This window comes from Hirundo rustica, chromosome W (genome assembly GCF_015227805.2).
Source record: "Hirundo rustica isolate bHirRus1 chromosome W, bHirRus1.pri.v3, whole genome shotgun sequence".
Lineage (NCBI taxonomy): Eukaryota > Metazoa > Chordata > Aves > Passeriformes > Hirundinidae > Hirundo > Hirundo rustica.
The window spans coordinates 28,365,343-28,379,480 of record NC_053487.1 but is presented as its reverse complement, the minus strand read 5'-3'; the positions used below and the strand labels follow the sequence as shown (position 1 = coordinate 28,379,480).

The window sequence follows — 14,138 nt, the reverse complement described above, 5'->3', positions numbered from 1 at the left end:
AAGTGGCCCCTCCCTCCAACTGGTCCGGTAAAAAAAACCTCTTTGGAGAAAAGTGGAAAAAACTATTTTACTAAACAAATGAAGTGCATACAAATATAAAGAAGGGATAATATGAAACAATAAAACCTCTCGTTCTGGAGTGAGATGGCAAATTGAGAAAGTCCTTGCCGTGGGTGGAGCTCCGCTCTCTCTCAGTCTCTCATCCATCTCAGTCTCTCTGGCGCTGCTGGAAAATGCCGAGGTCCAGGCCCCGGTGGGCCGCAGGTGCAGCCCCCAGTGCTCCCCTGGGTTTTCAGTCCAGAGCAGGTTTAAACAGTTCCAAGAAAAAGGAAAAAAACAGTCCAGGGAACTTCTCTGCCCTAGCTAGCTGAAACTAACTAAAAGCAAAAAAAAAAAAAATCTCTGTCCTGCAGTCTCTCCAAGCCTCCGCCGAACACCCCGTCCGCAGAAGAATGTGGAGGAGTCAGGCAGTTTTCTCAAAACAAACTCCGCGCTTCTCCTTGCTCTTAGAACCAGTCTTAAAGGCACAGGACTCAATATACAGCACAAACAGAACAGACAATTGGGGATACAAGCATCATAAAGTTACCCTAGGACAGGGACAGAGTGATCAAATGAAAATTTCAAACTGGAATTAAAATCCACACTGTGGGTAGAAAAAAGCAGAATTACATAATGTATGTCTATATCGAAGGAGATTCTTCAGACAGAAACTAATAAGTCAGGAAGAAAAATGGGATACACTTTAAGACTAAATAATTAGTTAGCTAGTACTAATAGCTGCTGTAATGCATTAATTGGGTTTATATTGTGTTTCATCGGATTTGTAATGTTTTCCCTGTTCCCCTTGGAAACTGTATCACATGGTTTGTCCCTGCTCAGCCCCGCCCATCCCCCACACTGGAATGTAACCCAACTCTGTTCCACTCCCACCTTATCCCTGATTGGGTAGTGGCTTGTGCCTGCCTCTGGGCCTGTCCCCCAGGGAAAAAAGCCCTGGGACGATGGGGCTCGCTCTCTCTCTGGCACCGGGGCGGATGGAAAAGAACTCCAGCCAGGAGGAGCAGGACTCCAGAATAAAGCCGTGATATGCCCCCGGTGAGGGATCAGGCTTTTTCCTTTTCCATCGGCGGTCGTCTGGTCTCATAAAGAAATACCACAACTGGTGCCTAATCGTGGGGCTCGAAGCCACAAGGGGCTCCCAAAAAGCTGGAAGAACCACTCGGGGAGTACGTGGCCGAGGAATCTCATGCAGGTATGTGAGTCATGAAACGTAGCCCAGCCATGCAGAGACAGCCCAGTCAGGCTTGGCGTTCACTGTGGAATCTCTGAAACACAGGATTCTACAGGCCAGGGCTGTAGTTTTCTCCTTTGGACACAAAAGACCCATCGGAGTGCTGCAAAGAAGCCCCCCGAACGGCAGGCTGCTCCCAGAGAAGGTGACCACATGTTTGTGGAAAGCTGACCCTGGGAACCGAGACTGGAAGCTCCTTTTGCACCAAAAGGATCAGTCTCAGGCAAAAGGAGTGATTGGGAAAGAAAGGAAAGATTCGTCTGAACCCTGGATTTTTGGTGAGTACCACTTTGGGATATCTAAGGAAAAGTCTTTTTCAGAGGCACTGATCCTCAGGGAAAAGGGTTTTTTCCTTTCGGGGAAGGTTTTTGCTTTCAGAGTAAACCTTCAGGGTGCTTTAATAGCACATTTCCTTTCGGCAGCCTGGGGGCGGGGGAGGGGGGTGGAAAACATAACTGTTTCCCCTTTTGGCTTTTTTTTTTCTCTCCAGCGAGGTTTTTTTTAACTTTTAGTTTCCCAGCCACAGTTAAAGGGGACACAGAGACTTAAAATCTGAGCCAAAAATGGGTGCTAGGCTGTCTGTCTCTCAAAAAAGAGTCTATTATCAAATTTTAAGTGCCTTGAATGATGGGGGGGGGCACATTGTTTAAAGAAACAGTTGAAAAAATTATTTTGGTGTTTATTTTCTCAATTTCCAGATGTATCATTAGAGCAAATAAGCTTCCCAGAATTTTGGGATGCTGTTGCAAATAAAATAGTTGAATCTGGCTCCGCTAATAAAAAAGAAAATGCAAATTTTGCTTTTTATAGCTTAAAAATTAAGTTTGCATTGCAAAAACAAAATGAAAAGGGAAAAAAGCCAGTTCTTTGTGGATTTTCCCCAGTTTGTACCTTTGCAGGCAGTCCAAGTGCTCAAACCCCCCATCTTAGTGATCCCCTGGCTGGTCTCAGTTCTGTGGGGGGGTCACAAGATGGAGGAGACTCCTTTGTTACCCAAAATGGCCAAAGCCATGTGCTCTCGAGCCACGAGGAGCCTCTCCCTTTGTCTGTCCTTCCTTCCTACAATCCCTTTCGCAATCCCTTCCTCTCCCCAGACCCCTCCCTCCCTTCAGTGCCGCCCCTGGCACTGCCCCCTCCTCTGACTCCGCCCCCTACCCTCAAACCTCTACCCTCCAACTCCGCCCCATGTGACTCAAGCCTCCAGCCCCTCCCTGCCCCTGCTTCCCACGGTTTCCCTGCCCACAGTCCCAGTTCCCATGCCCTGGAGTGGAGGGGGGAGGAGCCGGGAACCTGGAAGCAGGAAGCGATCCTGGCTTTTCTGCCACCCCTGTCACATACAAACTGTCAAAAAGGGGGGGGTGTTGTCCACAGTAATCGGGACCCCTTCCCCCAACCAGCGATTCAGGATTTATGGAAAGCTCAGGCCAAATTTGGATATGAATGAGAATACTTTTGCAACTGTTTAAAAGCAAATTTAGCAAGGAATACTACCGTTCCCTTTGACCTCCAAAAAGATTTACTTCCGGAGCTTTGGCAAAATCCTGAAATGGCTGTTGATAATAATAATTTCCCAATTCGATTCGAACATCTATGTGGTGATGGTGATTGGGTCTCAGCCCTCAAGCAGGCTGAGGAAATTCCTTTAGCTGTTTTGGAGCGCATTAAAGATGCTGCTTCCAAAGCATTCTTTTCAATCCAGCCCGATGGGTCTTTCCAACCTTACAGCAAAATAAAGCAGCTTCCATCAGAATCTTTGGTAACATTTGTGGAGCGATTAACCCGAGCTGTCGAGTTACAGGTTAAGAATGAAGGAGCCCAAGAACAGGTCCTGGAGGAAATGGTTCTGGCCGATGCAAACAAACGGTGCAAGGCAGCTATCCTCAGCCTGTCTATAGAACCGGCTCCAACTTTACATGACATGCTCCAGGTGTACGCCAGGAAGGTTCCCTTCATAACAGCTCACCAAAGCCACAGTTCCAGAGTCAGGCCGCCACAAAAAGCTGCTGCTGTAGACACCGTGCCTCCTGCGTCTGTGCCACAACCACCGCCCAAAAGAAAAACAACATGTCTCCTGTGCAATCAGGCTGGACACTGGGCATCTCAATGCCCTTAAAAGAAACAATTACTGGACTTTCGGGACGACGGAGGCGGGGGGTCTCGGGGGCCCAAAAGGAATTTTTCAAAAAACTAAAAGCTGAGCGCCGGCTTGCCCAGTGTGCTGACATAAATGGGGCAAGTCCAAGGAGGGGGGAGAAAAAAACTGGAAAATGCAAATGTTAAATTAATCAATCCTGCTTTAACCAGTTCTGCCTTTCAGCAAAAGTCACCGGATGTAATAGTAAGGGATCCAGTGACCAGAGAAACAAAAAGTCCTCATGCTCTGGTCACCTGGGGTCGTGGGTACGCCTATGCGTCCACTCCCCCAGGGCCCCAAGTGGGTGCCAGCTGAGTGGGTGAAACCTTTCATCCCTAAAACTGCAAAGCCACCTGGAGAGGCCCCACAAGTGGCCAGTTGTGATCGGGATACGCAAAGCAATCACACGGAGACGAGAGATTTTGCAGGGCAGAGAGTTCCTCTGAGAGAGCTCAAGGCTGAGCCAAGCCCAGAGCCCCTCTGCCTGTTTATTTCTTACTTTTTATACATTTGTGGGTCTGGCTGTGGATTGGCTTCTGGAGTTTTCACCTTCCAGCCAAATGGCCAGACCAACTGTCAGTTTCAATTGTTTTCAGGTTAGAAATATGCAAACAAAGGACAGAGAATGAAAAAAAGAGGATTTGTTTATGTTACATGTGTGGGAAAGGGTAGAAACTGCTCCTAATATTGTACAGTAGCTAAAAAGTCTGACTCCATTTTATGAACAATCAAAAGGCTTTAAAAAACTCAGAAAAACCAGGGTGACAGCCAGTGCTGCCTGGAGGAAGAGAAAGCGCCGAACCCTCTCCTTCTAATTATCATCTTCCCTTAACAGTATTTTTCCGAACAGTTTATCTGCACTAAAGGTCATTTTTTTCTTCTGCAACTTTAAAGGTACTCAAGGTCCAATCTCTGAACATCTCCCACGGACTGAGCCTTCCTCCTTCTCAATTTAATAAGAAAAGGGGAAATGTTGTAATGCATTAATTGGGTTTATATTGTGTTTCATCGGATTTGTAATGTTTTCCCTGTTCCCCTTGGAAACTGTATCACGTGTTTTGTCCCTGCTCAGCCCCGCCCATCCCCCACACTGGAATGTAACCCAACTCTGTTCCACTCCCACCTTATCCCTGATTGGGTAGTGGCTTGTCCCTGCCTCTGGGCCCGTCCCCCAGGGAAAAAAGCCCTGGGACGACGGGGCTCGCTCTCTCTCTGGCACCAGGGCGGACAGAAAAGAACTCCAGCCAGGAGGAGCAGGACTCCAGAATAAAGCCATGATATCCCCCCGGTGAGGGAGCAGGCTCTTTCCTTTTGCCATCGGCGGTCGTCTGGTCTCATCAAGAAATACCACAAATAGCAAACTGACAAAATAAAGGGTATTTATCCCAAACAATACTGATTCCACATAGCATGTCACATGGTCATAAAGGCAATAAAGTACAAATATTTAGAAAAAACAAAATATCCACTAAGGGAACACAGTAATCAACCTAACAAAGTCTCTGAAGCCTGAGCATATGATAACAGCAAAAACAATAAAAGCAAATAAAGTACCAAAAAGAACATCCCCTACTAGGGCATTGTTTTAAAGTCCTTTTATGAACATAGGGCAAGATGCTCAGCTGTAATCAACTGTGTCTCCATCTTGCACAAATTTTTTGATATTGTCAGTAAATAATTACAAGTTGTAATTGAGCTACAGAGGTAAACTGGAAGTTTCAAAATAAAGCATTGATCTCTCCAATGAGTTGTATGACATCATTCAAATACTTTGTAAGAAGAATGGGGACATGCTGGAGAGAGTCCAGAGGAGGCCATGGAGATGCTCTGAGGGCAAACTGGTGTGGAGAGCCCATCTTCAGCTGGGGCAGCTGTGAGATCCAGCTGTTTCAGGTTATCTCAGCCAGACCTTGCACCTTCTGGTGTAATCAGAGAGCTCTGGATTCTGCAGATAGACCAGAGGTGTGCATGGGGTGGGGCCCATCACAGATGGGAAGACCCAAAAGAGGTGAGGACTTGCCAGTGGTCCTGCTCAGGGACTGTCCTACTGTCCTGGGAAGAAGGGAGCACGGATGTGGAGCTGAATGGGAGATGGGCACAAGCTTCTCTTGCAAGAGTGACTCTACTCCAGCACTTGGGTGTAGCTGGTTCTGTCTCTGCACCGGGCGGACACTGGCCTCCAGCTAGCTCAGATTTGCACAGCTACAAGATGTTCCCAGTTCGGATAGGCACGCAGGTTACCTTTACCTGCTGGCTCGGCTTCTCAGCAGCAGCTGGACTAAATAGTGTTGTGACAGCGGCGGCAGCAAAAAAGGATGGCTCTCAGCTTAGCAGGTTAAAAGATGTTTATTCAGGCCGAGCTGTGGGAAGTCCGCAGCTGGTCCAAACCTCAGGCCAGAGAGGCCAGAGAGTGAGAGAGCAAGAGCAGAGAGCAGAGAGAGTTTGAATCTCCCTCCTCCACCTTATAACTGGGGGAGGGGTTCAAGGGAGGTTACAACAAGACAACAAATCAGGGGATTCAGGGGGCAACAAGGAGTGTCCACCTCCAAGCCTCGGACCACTAAAATCAAGGGCCAAAGGAATTCCCCCCGGGCGACCTATCACCTGAAGCCCTCTCCGAATGGTTTCGCAACCTTGGGAGGGGTCCCGAAGTGATAGGCAGGCTGCCCCAGAGCGAGGGGGGGCAGAGGGGATGGACAAGATAGGTGGGGGGTGGGATGATTGACACAAAACACCTTATTATACAGAAAACACAAAAGGGTTACAGAACTGGGGATACAGTGAAATGAACTATAACATAAAACTTCTTATAAAAACCTAATAAAACAATTCTCGCACTGCCACACTTGGGCTCTGCCTCAACCACATCTCACTACACCTGAGGGCTCAGGATGGGATAGATTTACTCTTCACCCCTCCCCAACCCCCCCCCCCAAAAAAAAAAAAAAAAAATTGTTTAAAAATTAGAACCACATTTCTCAGACAGGCTTCAAATCCAGGGCAAAGATAAAGGAGGAAGCATCTATCCTCAGACAGAGACAGAATGGGGGGGAAAGGGGCATAGAAACATAAAAAAGGAATAGAGGACAAAAGTGATGTGCTCAGAGCTGGTTTGGTTTCAATCCACACCATAAAACTCATCCATCTTATAGCACTCTCAGCAGAGCTCAGTGTGTGCCTTTGACACTGCCCATCACGCCAGCAGACCTGCAGCAGTTTGATGTTTGGTATCAAAAAGACTTTATTAAAAAGCTCTCTTGTCATGATCTATCCAAAGAGGATCCATTTGTCTTTCCCACACTTGATCATTGCTTTCAGGCAGAGGATTAATGGAGGATACCTGTGCTTTGCTGGTGACCAAGTGCCTCTTCTAGAAAAACTTGCATCCCATAAAGGCATGAAATAAGTCTAGCTGAATGATGATGATCTCACAACATCCCACAGAGGTGGCCATCCATTTTACCCTACTCTTTAGGTCAATAATTTGTCTTTAACCCTTTCCTCTTTCTAGAAAACTGGAAAAGCTGTGTTAGGTAAAATGGGCAATGCTCTAGTTTAAACACTCAGAGCTTTTTTACTGATTGGAGAAAGGGCTTCAGAAGGTAATGTGCTTTAGAGAGGGTGGCATCAGCCTGGGAAGAGGAAATCTGGGATTTATTTGCTGCACTGGCCATCTTGAGTAGTTTAATTTCCCTCATTGCATCCAGCTTCATTCCCACCCCTCCACTTGGCTATTTACATTTCTCATTCCCTGAATTGATTTTGCTACAACTTACCATAACCAATATTTGTTAATTTATCATAAAAACCTTATATTAAAACACAAATGTTTAATTGCTTTTATGTAGTCAGATCACCAAATTTAATATTCTGACGTAATTTAGCAAGTCCCTGGATGAAAATACATGGATGCTACTTTGGAATCTCTTAATTCTGCCTGATACATTCAGAGCTGCCAAGGATGAAAGTTCTAATGCTATAATTTAAAGCTAACATGGTGCCACATCCCATTACCAAAACTAAGGCAGAACATTCAGTGACCTCAGTTCAATGAGAATTTGTACCTTTATGGGCATTAATTATTCCACAACTGGGATTTAAGGAAGACACCCTGAAGGAATCAAAAGGAGTTAAGCATCCAGCTCATTTCTGTTCATGAGATTTGAGTTCCTCATTTCTCCAAGCTCCTTTGCAAACATCAGTCTAACTTTATGCCAGTTCCAGCTCAAGACAGCCACAGAGAATAGGCAAGCTAATAAATTTATAAACCTTGCCCTTTTTTCCCTGTAGTATTAACTCACCAGTGTTACCCTGGTTTTTCTGAGTTTTTTATAGCCCTTTGAATTTTCATAAATGGAGTCAGATCTTTTTAATTAATGTACAATATTAAAAGCAGTTCTACCTTTTTCCCACAGATGTAACATAAACAAATCCTTTGTTTTTCATTCTCTGTCCTTTGCATATTTCTAACCTGAAAACAATTGTAACTGACGGCTGGTCTGGCCAGTTGGCTTGAGAGGTGAAAACTCTAAAAGCCAATCTTCTGCTAGACCCACAAATGTATAAAAAGTAAGAAATAAAACAAAGAGGCTCTCTCTCCGCCTGGTCTCAGCTTTGAGCTGGATCAGAGAAGGACCTCTGCCCTGCGAAACCTCTTGTCTGCGTGTGGTTGCTTTGCGTGTCGTGGTGACACACCAGTTTCCAGCCCAGCAGAATGCCAGAAAAGCAGAACTGGAGGTGTGTACTACTTACAGCTCTTTTTCACTGAGTAGGAAGTGGAAATAAATAACAATCAACCAGCCTCATCCTTCACACAGGTATGGGAACATTGACACAAACACTGGAAAGTTAATAAATCACCTGCTATATATTTAATGCTATCCAATAACTCTGTATCTGCCAGCAAGGTTTCGTTAGCTTCTTTAAACCATCTTAAGCCTTTCTCTTTCTGCCTCAAAGCAGAATTATCAGCTGAAAATACCATAATTCCACAACATTTTACCATGTTTAGGAGAGAACAAGGGTGACTTTGATCTTGGTGGATTTTCTGGCCGAGGAGCTACCAGCAGCTTCTTGAAGCACGACTGCCGGTTCTCAAACATGCTGCAAACATTTTCTAGCTTGGCCTGCACAAACTGGATCTGGCACTGCAAAGAGTGAAGAAAGACTCACATAATCACCATCCATTTGCACTTTGACCCAACGCAGAGAACTATAAAGGTGACAGCACTGCCACACAGTCCAACCCTGCTTTTCACTTGTGTAACAAGGAACTGGAGGCATTGCTTACCTTCAACTCAGATGTTAAGACTGACTCAAAATTGTACTGTAGGGTTTGGGGATCATAGTTTAAGCAGGCTGAAGAAATCTTTCTGTGTCCTGGAGTGTTTTCTGAGTGCCTTCCTTACACTGGCACTTATCCATCTGCTGGTTGGCAAGCAGGTAGGTACCTTCATCACAGCACTGCAGAGCCTGGGGACAGCACAGGGAGTGAGACCTCAGTGTTACCTCCACTGCATTGAGGTTCTCATGAGGAATATCACTGACTGGATCTGGATGCAGCTAAACAGCACCCCCAAAGACCTCAGCACTTACTGTGGTTTGATTAGAAAGCAGAAAGGCCATTTTTTCTGTAAGGTAACTGCAGTCCTCAACAGACCCAGCCAAGTTGTTCCTACTTGTACCTGGCTAAAATCAGTGGTGCACCTGACATGGAAGTTGTGCACAGTTGACCCCAGTGAAAAGCAGATGTTTATGTCTCCAACTGGGAAAGCTGAAATCGTCACTTTGGAGCTTACAGGGAGGCTGGCAGGTTTCTTGAGGCTCAGTGCAGACCTGAACTGGTGCTCATTGGCACTCACACACTGTGGTGTGCATGGGGGTGAGAAGATGCTCCAGCCAAGAACAACAGAGAATCTCCAGTGCTGTGAATGGGAAGGGAGACATGGAGAGCCAGGACCATGCTGTGCTCCAAGCTAGACCCTGGGCACCAACCAGGCCTGCAAGGACCCCAGGAGAGGCCCTTGTCCTGCAGCTGAGAGGCTGCCAAGGAACTGTCTGTCCCCACAGATCAGCACAATGCTGAAGTGGAGCACAGAGAGAGGGAAGATGAGCTCCCCAGTTCCCCAAAACAGGGAAATGGAACAGGGTCAAAATTCACTGTTTCTCTTAATTGGCCTCAAGCACATTACAGCCGTGTGCCTTCTGGCCTAATTAGCATGAATTTCCCTGAATTAATATTTGATGCTGATTAAGATATCAAAGAGCATTGGAGCCACGTGACTCCACTTCCATGCTAGCACACAGCAGCTGTGCCTATCTACCAATCTGTCACCTTATTTTACACTCAGCTATGTTCATTCTTAATAAATCACTCAGAAAAAAAGGGCTGGAGTTTATGTGAAAGCATTACCTCTGTTGACCAGGCATGAAAAACTCCAAAGTCAATTAATACATGGATGCAGCATGAAAGCACGACCAAGAACAGTAGCTGAACTTGGTGTTCTGTGGAGATGCCCACGTCTTTCTGCTGCCCTCGCAGCACCAGCAGATACCTGTTTGCTGACTTTCCAGCTAAGGGAGGAGTGTGACACTCCTCCAGCCTCTGGGGAACACCTCCCTACCATTAACTGCTGAAGAAAAGCTGCAAATTTCAGATGCTTCCAGCTAAGAAGAGAGGCTAACCCCATGGAGAAGCTAACTACCTCCTCAAAGCACTGTCTCTGAACTCTACCTGCTGAAGGCGGGTATGAAGCACCAAGGTCTTCTGCAGGCGCATCTACTTCCTTTTGATCTCATCTGACAGGAGGTCGGAGTGGTGCCGCAGCTCGTTGCACTGCTGGAAGATCAGGTTGAGTGCATAGTGATGGTTGGCTGCAAGCTGGTGTCCATGCAGTATCACCACCTGAGCCTTCCCTATCAGATCCTTCAGGGGAAGGGAGAGAACGCATTGCACACTTACAGAAATAATGCCAAAGTGTCCACAAATACCAACGTGCACCCTCGCCTTACCAGATTTCAGGCACACATGGAGATCACTGCCATTAGGAGCAGCCAGCATGGGTGGCTGATGCAGGATAAAATGGCACCCACCATCTGGGAAGAAAACCCTTTGCTATCCATAAAGAGGATGAAGAAGAAAACAGTATTTCACCAAACTGGCAATGCTGTGAGTGCCTGCTGGCAATGCATCACTGCCCCCTCCAGGAACTGCACCCTGAATAAACTGCAGCTGATGTCCAGTTTAGGCCCACTATGCTCCCAAGCATCAAAGGGAATTGGAGTAGTTGAGGTTTATCTTGATGCCAAGAACACACAATCTTTTCTGCACACCTTAGTGTAATGGTCATAGTTTCTCCAGGGCTCTCCAGGGCTGGCTTTCCACTGGGATGGCTTTCCTGCTGCACCCTGCCTGCCTGGCATTTTGATCCTCCTCCCTCTCTCCATAAACATTTCTTCCAAATGGCCAGCAAACCTCAGACATTTCTCTAGAACTCTTGTCTTCTGTGTCCAGATCCCTCAGGATTTCTCTGCTGACCCTGGCCCACATGCCAGCACATCCCTTTGCAAAGGCCATATCCTTAGCTAGGCTCCTGTGAATCATTTCTCTTTACTCTTCTTTCCCCTACATCTCTTAGTCTTCACCCATATGTTATGTTCAAGTCACAGACACGTCAGGATACAACTTTTTTTGCAACTCTATGAGCTTGGTAACAAGTTTCTGCCTATAAGCATACCTAAAGCACTTAAAATATTAATAATTCTTATTCCAGCTCATTAAATCCCATGCCTCCTCCATGTTCAGACATTTATCTGTTCCTGATTTTCATGGTGGCTCAGCAATTTATTTTAACTATGATAATTAAATACACTGTTTCTGGCTTTCAGAGTGATTGAAGCATTGCTGGTCAGAGCAGAGACATGAAATTGATCCTTTCGTGCAGCACTTACCAACAAATTACACCAGAACCAGGTAATTTCAGCAAACACCTCCTGCCACAAATACTGAATGTTGCTCTTGTGTTTCATTAGTGCTTCCTCTGTGCAAGGTTATCTCACCTGGGCCATGCCATCAAAATGATCCAAGTCCTTGAGCCTCTGTTTCACTTGGGGGTTGCTGTAGCCAGTGTCAGGCAGCTCTGCTTGCTGACCCATTAAAAATTCAATGGCATTCTTGACCTAGACACAAAGAAGAAGACTGCTGCAAAAGGATACAAAGCACAGGCCAGAAATCATTCTGAGCCCAAAATTAATCACACTTGAGCTAAGATTGCTAAATCCAAAAATACAACTAGTGCCCAAGAACTAATTTCTAAATTCAAAGATGCTTCCATCAGCAAAATCCACGTGGCTGCAGGGCAGTGATACATAAATTAGCTCTCAATGAGGAAGCACAGCCCCAAGCTAGCTAGCCCTGCCACAGTCAAGGAACAGCAGCATAAATTAAATACTCTCAAAATAAAAAGCAAAAAAATATTCTCTCTATCAGATCTCCAACTCTACCTTCAGCCAATGGAATCACATCTGATCCTACCTCTTGAAAACTTTGCTCAAATTTCCAGAGTTGTAAATATTGTTCCATTTTTAGCTGGTGTTTTTCCCAGAAGCCATCAAAAGCAGTCTCCATCTCATGCAGCTGACCAAGCAACCTTGGGCACAGAAAAAGGACAGGATTGGAATAATTTGCAAACAGAGTACAAGCAGAGATGGACAAGACCTAGAGATCACTTACACAGGTCTTCTGGATCCAAGGTCTCAGAAGAAGTCAACAGACGTACATATGTGTTGGGAAGGATGAAGCCAGAAAGCCCTATAAATATGGTTGCTTAGATTCTGAGAATGTGAAACCTGTAACTGAGATAGAATTGAAAGTAAGTTTTGATGTTTGAAATGTCCTAGTTGCTGGATGCCTAGGAAAACAACCCCCAATGTATGATTTATCCCACACATGTAACCCCCCCCGAAGTATCAAGTATCTGTAACCCCATTGGCACAAGCCTGTTACAGCCCACCTCGAGACCCCTTATCAGGGGGCTGCGAGAGTGGGCCTCCCTTCTGTTTCTTCTGTTCCTTCTGTTTCTTCTCTCCTCTTGTCTCTTTGTTTTCTTCTCTCTTGCCTCTTGGAATTTCCTTATCTCTCACTTCCCCCACCTTCCAAGGCCATGCTACAGCTGCGCCTGGCGGCTCCGAGCAAGGCCTCCCGTCTTATACAATAAACCTCTTCTTCTAAAACCTAACTTCAGAGATCTCTCGTCTACATTCATCCACACCGTCCTGGAGTCCTCAGCAGCATCAAGAGGCATTTTCTATACATATGACTTGAGATGACCTAAGAGAGAGATTTAATGAAACCATCACTGCAAAGGACAGCATCTGTGTGAAGCAGTTGTTGCTATCTCCATTTATCTGGGTAAAACCTGGGAGCCTGGCATGGGAGAACCCTGCATCTGCACCACAGCCTCATTATAACAGTGGGGATAAAGATCAGAGCAAGTCAAAATCATGAGAGAAGTCACCCAGAAATTTGATGGACTGGAGCAAAATTCTGGTATCTTTGTCTGACTTGGTTTGAAAAGACAGGTATCTGCTAGGGAGAGGTGGGACTTCTCTAGGAATGGGGAATTCAAATCCCTTCCCTCTAAGTTATTATAATTTAGAAGATTAAAAAGGCTTTTCAGTCAGAGCTATGGGGAAAGGAATAACAGTCCTTGTGGGAGTTCTTTTGAGAGACCCAGACGACTGTCAATGGCTATTAAAGCACCCTGAAGGTTTACGCTGAAAGCAAAAACCTTCCCCCAAAGGAAAAACCCCTTTTCCCTGAGGAACAACACCTCTGAATAAGATTTTTCCTTAGATATCCCTGTTGGGAAGGATGAAGCCAGAAAGCCCTATAAATATGATTGCTTAGATTCTGAGAATGTGAAACCTGTAACTGAGATAGAATTGAAAGTAAGTTTTGATGTTTGAGATGTCCTAGCTGCTGGATGCCTAGGAAAACAACCCCCAATGTATGATTTATCCCACACTTGTAACACCCCCCTGAAGTATCAAGTATCTGTAACCCCATTGGCACAACCCTGTTACAGCCCACCTCGAGACCCCTTATCAGGGGGCTGCGAGAGTGGGCCTCTCTCTTCTTCTTCTGTTCCTTCTGTTCCTTCTGTTTCTTCTCTCCTCTTATCTCTTTGTTTACCTCTTGCATCTTGCTCTTGGAATTTCCTTATCTCTCACTACCCCCACCTTCCAAGGCCATGCTACAGCTGCGCCTGGCGGCTCTGAGCAAGGCCTCCCATCTTATACAATAAACCTCTTCTTCTAAAACCCAACTTCAGAGATCTCTCGTCTACATTCATCTACACCGTCCTGGAGTCCTCAGCAGCAAGAGGCATATTTCTACATATCCTAAAGTGGTACTCACCAAAAATACAGCGTTCAGACGAATCTTTCCTTTCTTTCCCAATCACTCCTTTTGCCTGAGACTGACCCTTTTGGTGCAAAAAGAGATTCCAGTCTCGGTTTCCAGGGTCAGCTTTCCACGAACATGTAGTCACCTTCTCTGGGAGAAGCCTGCCATTCAGGGGGCTTCTTCGCAGCACTCCGATGGGTTTTTTGAGTCCAAAGGAGAAAACTACAGCCCTGGCCTGTGGAATCCTGTGTTTCAGAGACTCCACAGCAAACGCAAAGCCTGACGGGTCTGTCTCAGTGTGGGTG

The 14,138-nt window shown here is 45.9% G+C and overlaps 2 long non-coding RNA genes across 2 annotated transcripts; both read right to left on the bottom strand.

The window, feature by feature from the left end:
• Nucleotides 1-8,276: 8,276 nt before the first annotated feature.
• LOC120764939 (uncharacterized) lies at nucleotides 8,277-10,333 on the bottom strand. The gene is made up of 3 exons (XR_005704328.2): nucleotides 10,162-10,333; nucleotides 8,719-8,900; nucleotides 8,277-8,575 (listed from the first exon to the last, which is right to left on the bottom strand). It is a non-coding gene; the product is annotated as an uncharacterized LOC120764939 (long non-coding RNA).
• Nucleotides 10,334-11,508: 1,175 nt separating this feature from the next.
• LOC120764940 (uncharacterized) lies at nucleotides 11,509-12,236 on the bottom strand. The gene is made up of 3 exons (XR_005704329.1): nucleotides 12,160-12,236; nucleotides 11,962-12,076; nucleotides 11,509-11,606 (listed from the first exon to the last, which is right to left on the bottom strand). It is a non-coding gene; the product is annotated as an uncharacterized LOC120764940 (long non-coding RNA).
• Nucleotides 12,237-14,138: the final 1,902 nt, after the last annotated feature.